The sequence below is a fragment of the Bombus impatiens genome, unplaced genomic scaffold (assembly GCF_000188095.3).
Source record: "Bombus impatiens unplaced genomic scaffold, BIMP_2.2 scf_0360, whole genome shotgun sequence".
Classification (NCBI taxonomy): Eukaryota; Metazoa; Arthropoda; class Insecta; order Hymenoptera; family Apidae; genus Bombus; species Bombus impatiens.
The window spans coordinates 61,492-72,241 of NT_176779.1; the positions used below are offsets into that span (position 1 = coordinate 61,492).

The following is a 10,750-nucleotide window of genomic DNA, read 5'->3' on the forward strand; positions in this document are numbered from 1 at the left end:
ATGAAATATCGTCCATTTCCAGTTGAATTTTATAAAAAATGTCCAAAATGTGTCTTTCAAGCTGAAATACAGGCAATACTGTGAAATAAACTTGCACTCTTGCTACGAGAGTAGTAAAACTTTGAGCTGTTACAACTAAGTGTTGTGAACAGAATCTACGTTCATATGATATTTTTTACTCAAACTGACCGTTGAAACAATTTTGCTAACTTTCACGCTCGTCCTTGGACACAGAAAAACGAACGACGAGAAGAAGAAAGTATTAGGTCGGTGCACATGAAATGTCGCCTTTCTAAAGTTGGAAACTAGTACGTGGATACCGTGGCTTAAATATTCGATTATTGGAAACAAAGTTCAAGACACAAGTAAATTCTATTCATAGCAAATGTTTTTTCATCCATCAAACAATCTTCGCATGCATTATCTGCCACATCTTAAAATTCTACAGAAGTCGCGCGTGTCCTACCTACTAAAGATCCAGTCTCAACATTTTAATTAGCTCGATTCATCTTGCAAACTGGCTGGCTTTTGTGCCTATTGTATATGCGCAATTCGAACGGAGCAACAAGGCGCGAACGGAAGCTTATGTAAGATTTGGGGAACAACGAGGCCAGATAAATTGGGTTGAATCAGATACTGGCTGTAATCGCCAAGTTTCACTTTGTATTGTTTTGTCCCATGACACCCCACGTTTCTCTGGCTGTATCTGGTCGCAGAGTTAGTCAGTAGGTTATTAAGTTATTAGAACGCTTGCCAGATTCGGGACTTTGACAATACAAACGCGCGAAGATTAAAATAAAGTAGGCGCTAGATAAGCAATACCTTCAATGGAGAAATGAAATGTAACTGTGACACGGTTTGTCGGTTTGATGTTGACACAAGTGTTTAGTTACTGAATGAATGCTATAGAATTCGAATGCAGTGAGTTTCAGAAGTAGTCGTACTCTCTCTGTTCGGAATTTTGAGTGGACCGCAGTTTACGACATGGACAGTACATCTGCCTTTTTTGCGAAGTTTGAAATTTCCAAATTACAAGTTGTAAAATTTACAGTGCCGACTTCGTCAAGAGGTTAATCGGCACTCTAAGTGCTTGATGGGTCCACTCTAAATTGAGCATCTGGTGTTAACCATCAACACCAGATGAGATACGCCTACGATGATTCAACAGTCACAAGATTGAATAGGAATAGATTTCCACCTCACACGAAACATGGACAAAAAGGCACCCCCTGGAGGGAGAGTTAGAATATAAGGACCAGGTGCTTCAAGAGACGACAGTCTCCAAACAGTCTTCATCACACAGTCAGTAAGAGAGATTCAACACGAACCAGCATTTGTATAAACTCTTCAGTTTATATTAAACAGAGCAAATACAGAGTGCACTAAACACAACATTACTCTGCATCTTTAATCTACCTTCACCTTGAGCGTTAATAGCGTTCAAGATTCGCGACATCAAGCAACCAGTTGCAACTTGATTGATCGTCACCTAGTTGATAATTCGCATCACTCTCAATGATCGAATTCGACGATTTGCTCAAATTTTCATTTCCCCTATAATGAATTGCTATCTTTCAATAAGCAATATATTGAACAAAGCTTCGTCACATGTTCCTGTTGATAAACATTACAGTGTGTATATTATCAAAAAAAAAAAATTATTCCTTTGTATATTTTTTTAATCAGTTTATATATGGAGGACACAAGTGAAAACAAAATGTGAAAAATCACATATATTGCTTTTTTTACGGAACAGTAATTTTAGAATTTAACACGTTACCAATCAATTCCAAACGCCGAAGCCATCGTTTTCAAGCTAGCTGACCATTCGCTAAATTGAGTTTTGCGACTTTCCAGCCCCGACGTGCGTTAGAAATGTTTCGTGTGCCAGCTTATAATTGGTACGTGTCGAACTAATACCGAGATAACCCTAGTACGTGATATATCGACTCTAGGAATGTTTGGTTTTGGCTTGCATCAACGGCGTGTCTCGGCTTCTTGGCCCGCAGCGATGCAGCGGCATTAATTACCACGCGTACACCCACAGCCCTTTGCTGATGCCCTGCCAAACCTATCCAATTTCTCTTTATCCATGAAACTCCTGCTCTCGTCTCCTCGAATCGCTGACTAGGTAACATCCAAGTCCGAATTGACCTTCAACCACTTTGATAATGAGCTTATGGACTAACATCCAAGGAATTCTCGCTCTGGAAAGTATTGCATAGGGAATTTTTATTAAGTCGGGATTGAACAGTGATACATGAGCGAGAGAAGGATAAGGGAAATTTTTTGTCGAAATTTAGGATTTTGTATTAGGAGAATTTGTTGGGTAAAGATGTGACGGTATTCAGAGAAGTGTTTATGTGAATACGATAAATTTTCCAAAAATCTTGTATTTATTTATCTAGCAAATTACGGCACCTAATTCTATAGTACAAGGAAGAAAAGGAGTTACAATAATGAATAATAAATAAAAAATAAATAAAAGGAAAATTAAGAGGATATAAATATATGAAAAAATAAAGAAATATAAACATAGAAGAAAAAAGATACAAAAAGAAGGGCGGATAAGAATGGTTATATTATAATAATATGTTAGGAGTTAAATAACTGCAACACTGATCATCTTAACTTATCGTAAGTTTCGGGCAAGGAATCGACTCGTTCGGATGTACTATTTGCATAGTACTATATATTACTACATTTAATACTATTTATATTTACGGGATCACAAAAATTGTCAATGAGATTACCGGAGAAGAAATTAACAAGTAAGCATTGAAATTAGTGTGTTGAAGTAATAGAGGACTGTCAATGTGATTATCGATGGTTTAAAAAAAGAAAAAGGAAATCAGCAATCTTTCTCCAATTATGGTTCCGCCTCCGAATTGGATAACCAACTGCACGTGATATAAATGGCAGGAATTTATGTTGAGTTATTACAATAATCCGGATGATATTGCATTTAATATAAATGGTAAAAGATCATATGTTAAAACCGTATTCCTTATTGTTGTTGAACTTCAATGATTATTTTCACATGGAAGTGAGCTTTTTATAGAGTGTTTTATATAATTGATTCAACGATTCTCCTGGGAAAGAATATCGACGATGTTCAAAGTCGAAACTGGCGTGCGCGATTTCAGAAATAGTTTAATTCCTTTTTACAAAGGAAATTTCTCATTCGCGCGAATTGTTCAATGAAGAGGATAATAAATGAAAATTTAGTCGGTTTAATGGGACTTTAATGAAATAGCTGGTGAATTTAATAAATCGTCGTCTCGAGAAAGAGAGATTTAATTTATCAAATATGACAATGTTACAAGAGGAGACGACTTGTATTAATAAGCATTGTCGGAAAGCTATTAATTCAATTAGTAGATAAAAGATCTTTTGCCAAAAAAATATTACTGATTATACCGAGTATGCGGTTTAGTTGGGTAATCCAATCGTTGTTGCATAAGTGTCGAATAAAATATGAATAAAATAAAGAATTTTCCATATTTTTTAGCGCTCTAGAAAATCGGTAATATTTTTGGTAAAATATCCTTTATTTCACATTTTTTAGTGATGCAATTAATGTTACAGAGCCAACGTAAAATGGTTTCTATTGTCATTAATTAGACGATAATTTATTTCTATCTATTTATTATTTCTCTCAATTTATCTCTATCTCTCTATTATTTATTTCAATCCTTGATCCTTATTAATGTATACAAAATTGCGTGGATTGTTGTCCAGCCCCGAATGCAAATAAGAAATAAACCAGCTGTATTCTGCCACCGATATTATGTTTTGAACAGTGATAGAGTAGGATATTTCTATAACCTAATAGCGTGTCACATGTCATGTCACAATGATAGTAGACTTATGCCCGAAAACAAATTCGCAGAACAATGTTTCCTGCGACGTAAACATGAGTTGAAATCTATATTGAAAAGCGCAATTTCAAAGCGCTCAGAATCGTCTCGACGTCAGTCCAACAATTGCAAAGCAATCGCTGAACACACGTAAAAGAAATTGGTGAGCAACTAATTCGTTGCAATAACAATAGTTAACAATGAACAAATTGAAGAAATTTTGCAAATGGGAGCAATCGGTGGCCAATCCGTACAAGACACGAAAAGTTTCATTCCCATAACTCAATTCAATATTGAGTAATAGACATATATAAAACTTGGATTTTTGCAAGAAGAAAGTTTACAATGACCAAATCAAAAAAATTGTTTTAGCAGAATCAAAGGGAGAATATGCCGTGCAACATCGGCAAACATGCATAAAAAAATGAAATGTATATGTCGAACATAAGTACCTTCCTTCTCTTTTAAAGTCGGTATAAAAATATTAATAATTGCATAAGATTTAAATCCTTATTAAGTCTCTACAGTTAATTCGAGAACATTCTATGTTTATTTCTGCATTATATCAACTTAGTAATGAAACAGTTAATTTTAATATCATTTCGTAAACCAAATACAAACGGACACAGTTGCATAATGATCCTTTAATTATTATAGCTGTTAATATTAGTAGATTCACATCAGCTCGCTATCAATAAAATATGTTTCGTGTATATTTAATCAGGAAACATCATTCCTAATTAACAATTTATTCTAAATTTCTAGAAATGAAACTGTGACAGCTAGCTACGCTAACACAGAAAAAACATTGTCGTGTAAATGTTTAGCACATGGAAATAGCAAAATTATTTTCGCGAAAGCCGTTAGTTTCCAATAAATAACTTTAATATAATAAACAATAAACAAGGCCATTTCATCGTCAACTTTTTTTAGTGACAATACCTTCGTTAAAAGTGCATCCGAAAATACGCGAAGTTTTTACGAAGGAAAAATAGACAGATAGCGCAGAGCCACTGGACACATACAGACGTAAGAATTTCCAGCTGAAACTAAAGCATCGAAAAATTGACTTGAAGTGATTCAACAAAACACGCTCTTCGTCCCTTCGAAACTAATATACCTTTTATTGGAAATAAATTTTTGAAGAATATTTTAAAAAGATATTTCACTTTAAAAGAAGACAAATGAACGTTCCATGTCCAATGACACTAACTTCAATGTTTCGTGTGTAATTGAAACACAAAACGAGCGTACTAATACCTCTTACGTAAATTAACCAAACTGGAACAGCAAATAAATATATCGCGTATCGTAGAAGTATTTGCCATCATGGTATTTACATATCGTCATTAACGGACTTAATTATTTATAACGTAACACATACCACGAGAAATATGTACCATGCCGATGCGATTTTACAGTCCATGTTTTTCGCCTATTTTGTCTTTGTTTGCTTTTAAAAATTCTATATTTTATTGCCAATTTTACAGAAACTAAAACTTTTATATAAAGATTGTAGAATGAATCAGTTTCTGCGTTGAAAAATTACTAATTTCACGAATGAGGAGTTGAAGAGATCAGCAAGTTTATATTAAAGAATATTCTGTGGGATGATATCAAAATTCATGTCCATTAATAGAAAGACTTGAAGATTTCGTTACCAAGCATTTAAAAAATTCTAACACTTAAATTTAAACTTGAATTTAAATAACTTCAATGGCAGTGAATTTTAATTTTTGAAATATTAGTTTCGAAATTATGAAAAGTTAGTTTGTAAATGAGATAGGACGATAAATATTAATACACTGCGGATTTTTATGAATTCATGCATTTATATTTATAAATTTGATTGATATGCAAAAATGCATAGACTGCACATAATACGTAAAAGTGTAGAAAATACCCAAAATACAGCACTCGTTGCAATCTTGAATAAGAGAAACAAATTTTTGCCTAAATCCTAGCTTTTTAACTATTTTCACGGCAGTACGAATTTGCATAAATACCAGTAATCTAGTTATTAAACGTACTAATGTTTTTCTGTACTTTTGTACCAAACGTATGACAAAAAGAAGGAACGACGAAATTTATTAAAAAAAGCTAATACAATGATTCGTCTATAGAATATATGGAACAAGTTTGTTAAAAGCCTTATAGGCTACGGGAGACCCTATATAAGAGACCCTAATGAACGTTCGTTTCAATTTTGATTTCCATCAGACACAAGGAAGGTCTCATCAAGACAACGACACATCGACGACGAACGTAAAGTAAGAGAAGAGGGTATTCAATTTCCGCAGGGTGAAAAATTGACGAAGTTTAAAGTGCTCCGCTCGAATTGTCAGCGCGTATGACATAAACCGCCGAACGTCTGGGATCCCTGGCTCGTTTAATTCCACTCTATTTTGTCTTGTCGAGCCTCGAGACGAATAAATGATGAAATTTCCTTAAAAAGTGCCTGCCAAAGTATTTCTTAAATATTATCCTCCTCTTTCGTGTTAACGGGAAGGCACTCGAAAGATTGAATTTCCAAGTTAAAATTTTATTTCTCAACCTGATAACATGAATCACAGTATTATAGAAATAATCTTTATGTTACGTTTTGATCACATTATTAACTATCGAATTAAAAAACGAACGAAAAAAGGTATTACGTCTGAAGGAACAAAAACGTGAGGATTTACGAATGTAATTTATGATTCTCACTTTCGCAGTCAAGAGACTTTTAGAGAGCGGGACAGTGTTACGACCGTTCGCGGAGAGACGCGGTCGTGAGGAAAACGCGTCAGCGAGAGGCGTAAATTCTCGCTACGGTTCGGATAATTGACACCGCGAATTAGTCGTTCCCCTGTTTCGATTAAGATAACAGAGGTGGTTAGAACGAGTTTAACACTGAATTAACACTGGGTTTAACACTGGGTTAACATAAACTTGTATATTTGACAATATTTAAAATAATATAATGAACACGCCACAAATTGTTTAACAACTATAATTAGTTTGATACAGGAATTCGATCCGACTTTATAATATTTCTTGATGTATTCGTTAGACTAAGCGACTTTAATTTTATTCCTCAGAATCTCTCGTTTCATTCCGTTCTTTGTCTTCTCTCGGAGACGACCCCCACTACGCTCGGGTCACGCCACCATTCGCGCCTATGATCACGTATGCCAACTTCTTTGTGTATATGAAATAACGGTCACATTAAACGAATCAACGTTTTTAAAACTCGCTGCTTGATGAACTATGCGCTTGTCGCTATATTGTATATTTTTCGTAGGTCAGATAAGACGATCTGTCTGCAACACTGTAGTGCCACGAGCAACGGTTAGAATACGGCCTATGGTAAGTCTAGTGGCGTAATAGACAGTATTTTTAATTTTTTATGCCTATCGCAGTTTCTATAGCTAAGTGTGTCATAAACGCGGGTTTTTTCCGAAGTTTTATTTTTAATTTTGTGGATTATAATGATGCCATCGATCGAGCGTCACCCGGACAAAGTACCGCGCCCCTAGTAATACGAGTTAAAAACATCGAAGCGTCACGCTCCTCCAAGTATCGCTTACACACTTCCCTCTAAGAATCCTCTGTGTTTCGAGCGCACGGAAGGTCAGTGAATGCTAGTGAGTATACCGATTACCCTTCTTCTTGCGTTCGATGAAAACAAATCAGCGTGCGAGCAATCTCGTTCCAAACGTTCAACTGTGAATATCGATCGGAGTCTCGTTTAATCATTTGAAGCGATTAGTTGAGCGTCATCCGTGTCTTCGAATCGTTAACATCTCCACTAGACATGAAGTAAGACTAGTTAATTCTCTCAACTTTCAGAGAGAAGGGTCTCGCACAATCTCCCTTCTACGGTAACATCTCCACCAGACGTTAAGCAAAGAACCGTTTCCATCTCTCAGCTTTCGGAGAAAGCAGTCCCATCTGCATTTCCTGACTCATCAACATCTCTAAGCATTCGTAGAGACAGAATCGTTCCATAAGTTGCAACGACTAATTAACAGTTCTTCCAGTTGTCTTTCTCGTCTCGTCAACATCTTCAAGCGTTTGTCACGACCGGCACACTTCAAACCTGATGGACTGATGATGGAGAAAAGATGTGGCGGCATTCGGTGACAATGTATATCGCCGAAGTGCCTAATGAGCTATCGATATCCCCAACGGTCCTTCCGCCGAATGTTCTAGAAGAAGACATGCGTAGCAACGGTCGCGGACGCCTAAAAAACGCGCGGATAGTGGGGATATTGAAGAGTGGCAAAGGAAAAAGAAACAGATCCGATCAAAAGTCAAATTGTAAGAGCTTCAGACTTGGAAAGTCACGGCAAGAGTTCAGAAGCAAATCGTAATTAGTGTAAACCGAGTGTTAAAAAAATAAATTCTCTTTTCATTTTTTTTATATTTTATTTTTCTTTTCATCTTCGATTTCCTTTTCTTATTTTACGTGATAATCGCGTCGCAGCAGTCGTTTCGTATCGCATAATCATCCGCACTAAGCATTCGTAAATCTCGTCTCAGCCGTCAAGCACAATTCGAAACCTCATTGTTCGGAGAAGTATAACCTTTGGTGTCGTTGATCGTTCTTCGCACATTCAACCATTTTTCTCCACACTTACACTCTAGTGAATCAGTTATCACAGGTTAATTCGGCGAGTAACAAGTCATACAACGCAGTGTCATAGATATCGGACATACGTGCGCGTAACAAGCGCACGCTACAAAAGGATTGGAGGAAACAGATGTTTCACGAAGTAAATGGAAAAGTATAAAATCGAAGCAGCTACATGATTTCAACTACTACAAAAAGAAAGATTGAAGGTATTGTTCTAGTATCAATGCAATTTTTTTATTTAAAAATCTTTTCCCAAATCCCATTTTTTGTTCCGCTCAACCATGCGTTGTTCTCTTGCCATTTTTTTTAACAGAATTAATCCGAACGAAGCGCGTTTCAAATTTTGACACTTCACGATGGAAACGCATTCGGCATAATCGCAAAATTCCACGACTGAAACTCGTTCCTCGTCAACCGGCCGCACCGTCGCGTTCCATAACTACTAAAAAAATGGTTTCGAGGCGCGTTTCGAAAAATGTCGCAACGAACTGCGAATTGCTGCGTGCCGGGAAAACAAAACCTCGCTCTTCGCTTTTATATACCACGTTACTTTTGTTCGCCGCGCAAGAGAGCACGTGCTTTTGATACACGAACGCCACCGAAAATCTGGTACCGGTGAAACGCCGTTAACGTCGTTGTTATCACCGCTTGCAAAGAACCTTTGTTTAACGCACACGACGATTCCTTTCTTTTCTTTGTCCCAGTATAATAAGAAACGTCGGATGACCGTCCGATTATTTGGTTCAGTTATATAATAAGTACTAAAAACAATTACAATTTATATAGAATTTTATGCTAGAATAATAGCAACTAGCAAATAGAGCACGTTTCGATAGAAAAAATCATTATTAATGATACCGAGTTATGGAGACCGAGAGTTCGCGTAAACGTTTGTTCGACAGGGAAACGACGAGGACTAATAATAGCACAGACGAGGTTGTAATGAATTCTAGAATTTCTTTAGATCAATGAGATACACACGGGTTAGTTAAGTAAGTTGTTCTCGAAAGATAGAGTTAGAACAGTTAAAAACTTGAGAGACAATATTTTTTCCCCAAAATATATTTTTATATGATATTAATCGGATATCGTTCAGATTTAGCATATTGTTACTATGCAAAAACAAGCCTAGAGCATTCGAAAGAAAGAAGAAATACTGATCGAAGAAATGTTGTGGATATTCGTCGCAAATCGAAGCAATGGCTCCGGACCGATCGTTCATCGTGACATGGAAACGATGAAGAATAATGGCGATGGGATGGAAAAGTAATAATAAAACGTTCGCAAACACCGTGGCCGGCTTATCAGCTTTATTTATTGCCACGGGAAGCCGCAGTCAGCGGCGTTTTCCAAGCTTTTCCAGAGCTTAACTCGACCGTGGCCACGTGGTCGCTTTCGAAACCCGTCGACGAAAGTCGTCACGAAATTTTACCTCCATCGACATGGAGAAACGAGTTCTCGACACGCCAACCCACTGTGCTGACCGTTCAAGTTCGATAGTTTAACTGCTGACTAGTTTCTTAAAGGATTTTAAGGTTTTAATTCCTTTTCCTTCCTTTCTTATCGGTTCTTACCGGTTTTATATTGCAACCATTGGAAGATCGTTAGGAATAATTGTTATGAGATGGAGGATGCTTGTGAAGGGAAACCCAAAAATTGGCCGTTACTTTATGTTTTGAAGCATTAAGAACATTCTTCACACCTTGGTTCTAATGGTTTGAGAAAATTAATCTCGCAATTGCAGTAGTTACAAAAAAAACATTACCACATTTCCTTATTTTCAAATGAAGCAAGTTTTCACCAGGTTTTACGTTTGATCTTCGTAGTATCAAATTATTGTAGTGATATGAAAGTATTACTAAATGATATTTGGGACTAAATAAATTAAAATTGTCAATGTTGTTGAGGTGGATAGATCGTGATAGTTGTGGCTGCCTGTACGGATGGCTGTAGAGGCCGAGATAGGTTCTGTTGCGGGTGTAGATGTCGCTGCTGGGGTACTGCTACATTTTCTTCTCATTTAAGAATCGTGGAAAGAAAGATCGGACTACAGTCGCCGGGATTTGAAACCCGGATCCCGAACGTTCGTAACCTAAGGCGCTAACCACTGCGCTGTTGTCACGTAACTTTTAGGGTTGGTGAAAATAAAATATTTCTGGTGGGCACCTAAGACTATTGAGGGTGCGCACCAAGGATATGCAGACATTTGGGTGCCATCCTGTCCGTGGTGTGTGGCCTGGTCTCTGATGTGAATTGACGTTACACTGTCGTC

The 10,750-nt window shown here is 36.8% G+C and overlaps 1 long non-coding RNA gene across 1 annotated transcript in view; it reads left to right on the forward strand.

Annotated features, from left to right (window-relative positions):
* Window positions 1–10,392: 10,392 nt before the first annotated feature.
* LOC117151679 overlaps window positions 10,393–10,750 on the forward strand; it is a 504-nt gene continuing 146 nt past the window's right edge. Inside the window, exons 1-2 of the long non-coding RNA XR_004461774.1 lie at window positions 10,393–10,405; window positions 10,440–10,600. This is a non-coding gene — a long non-coding RNA (uncharacterized LOC117151679). The remainder of the gene's footprint in view (window positions 10,406–10,439; window positions 10,601–10,750) is intronic.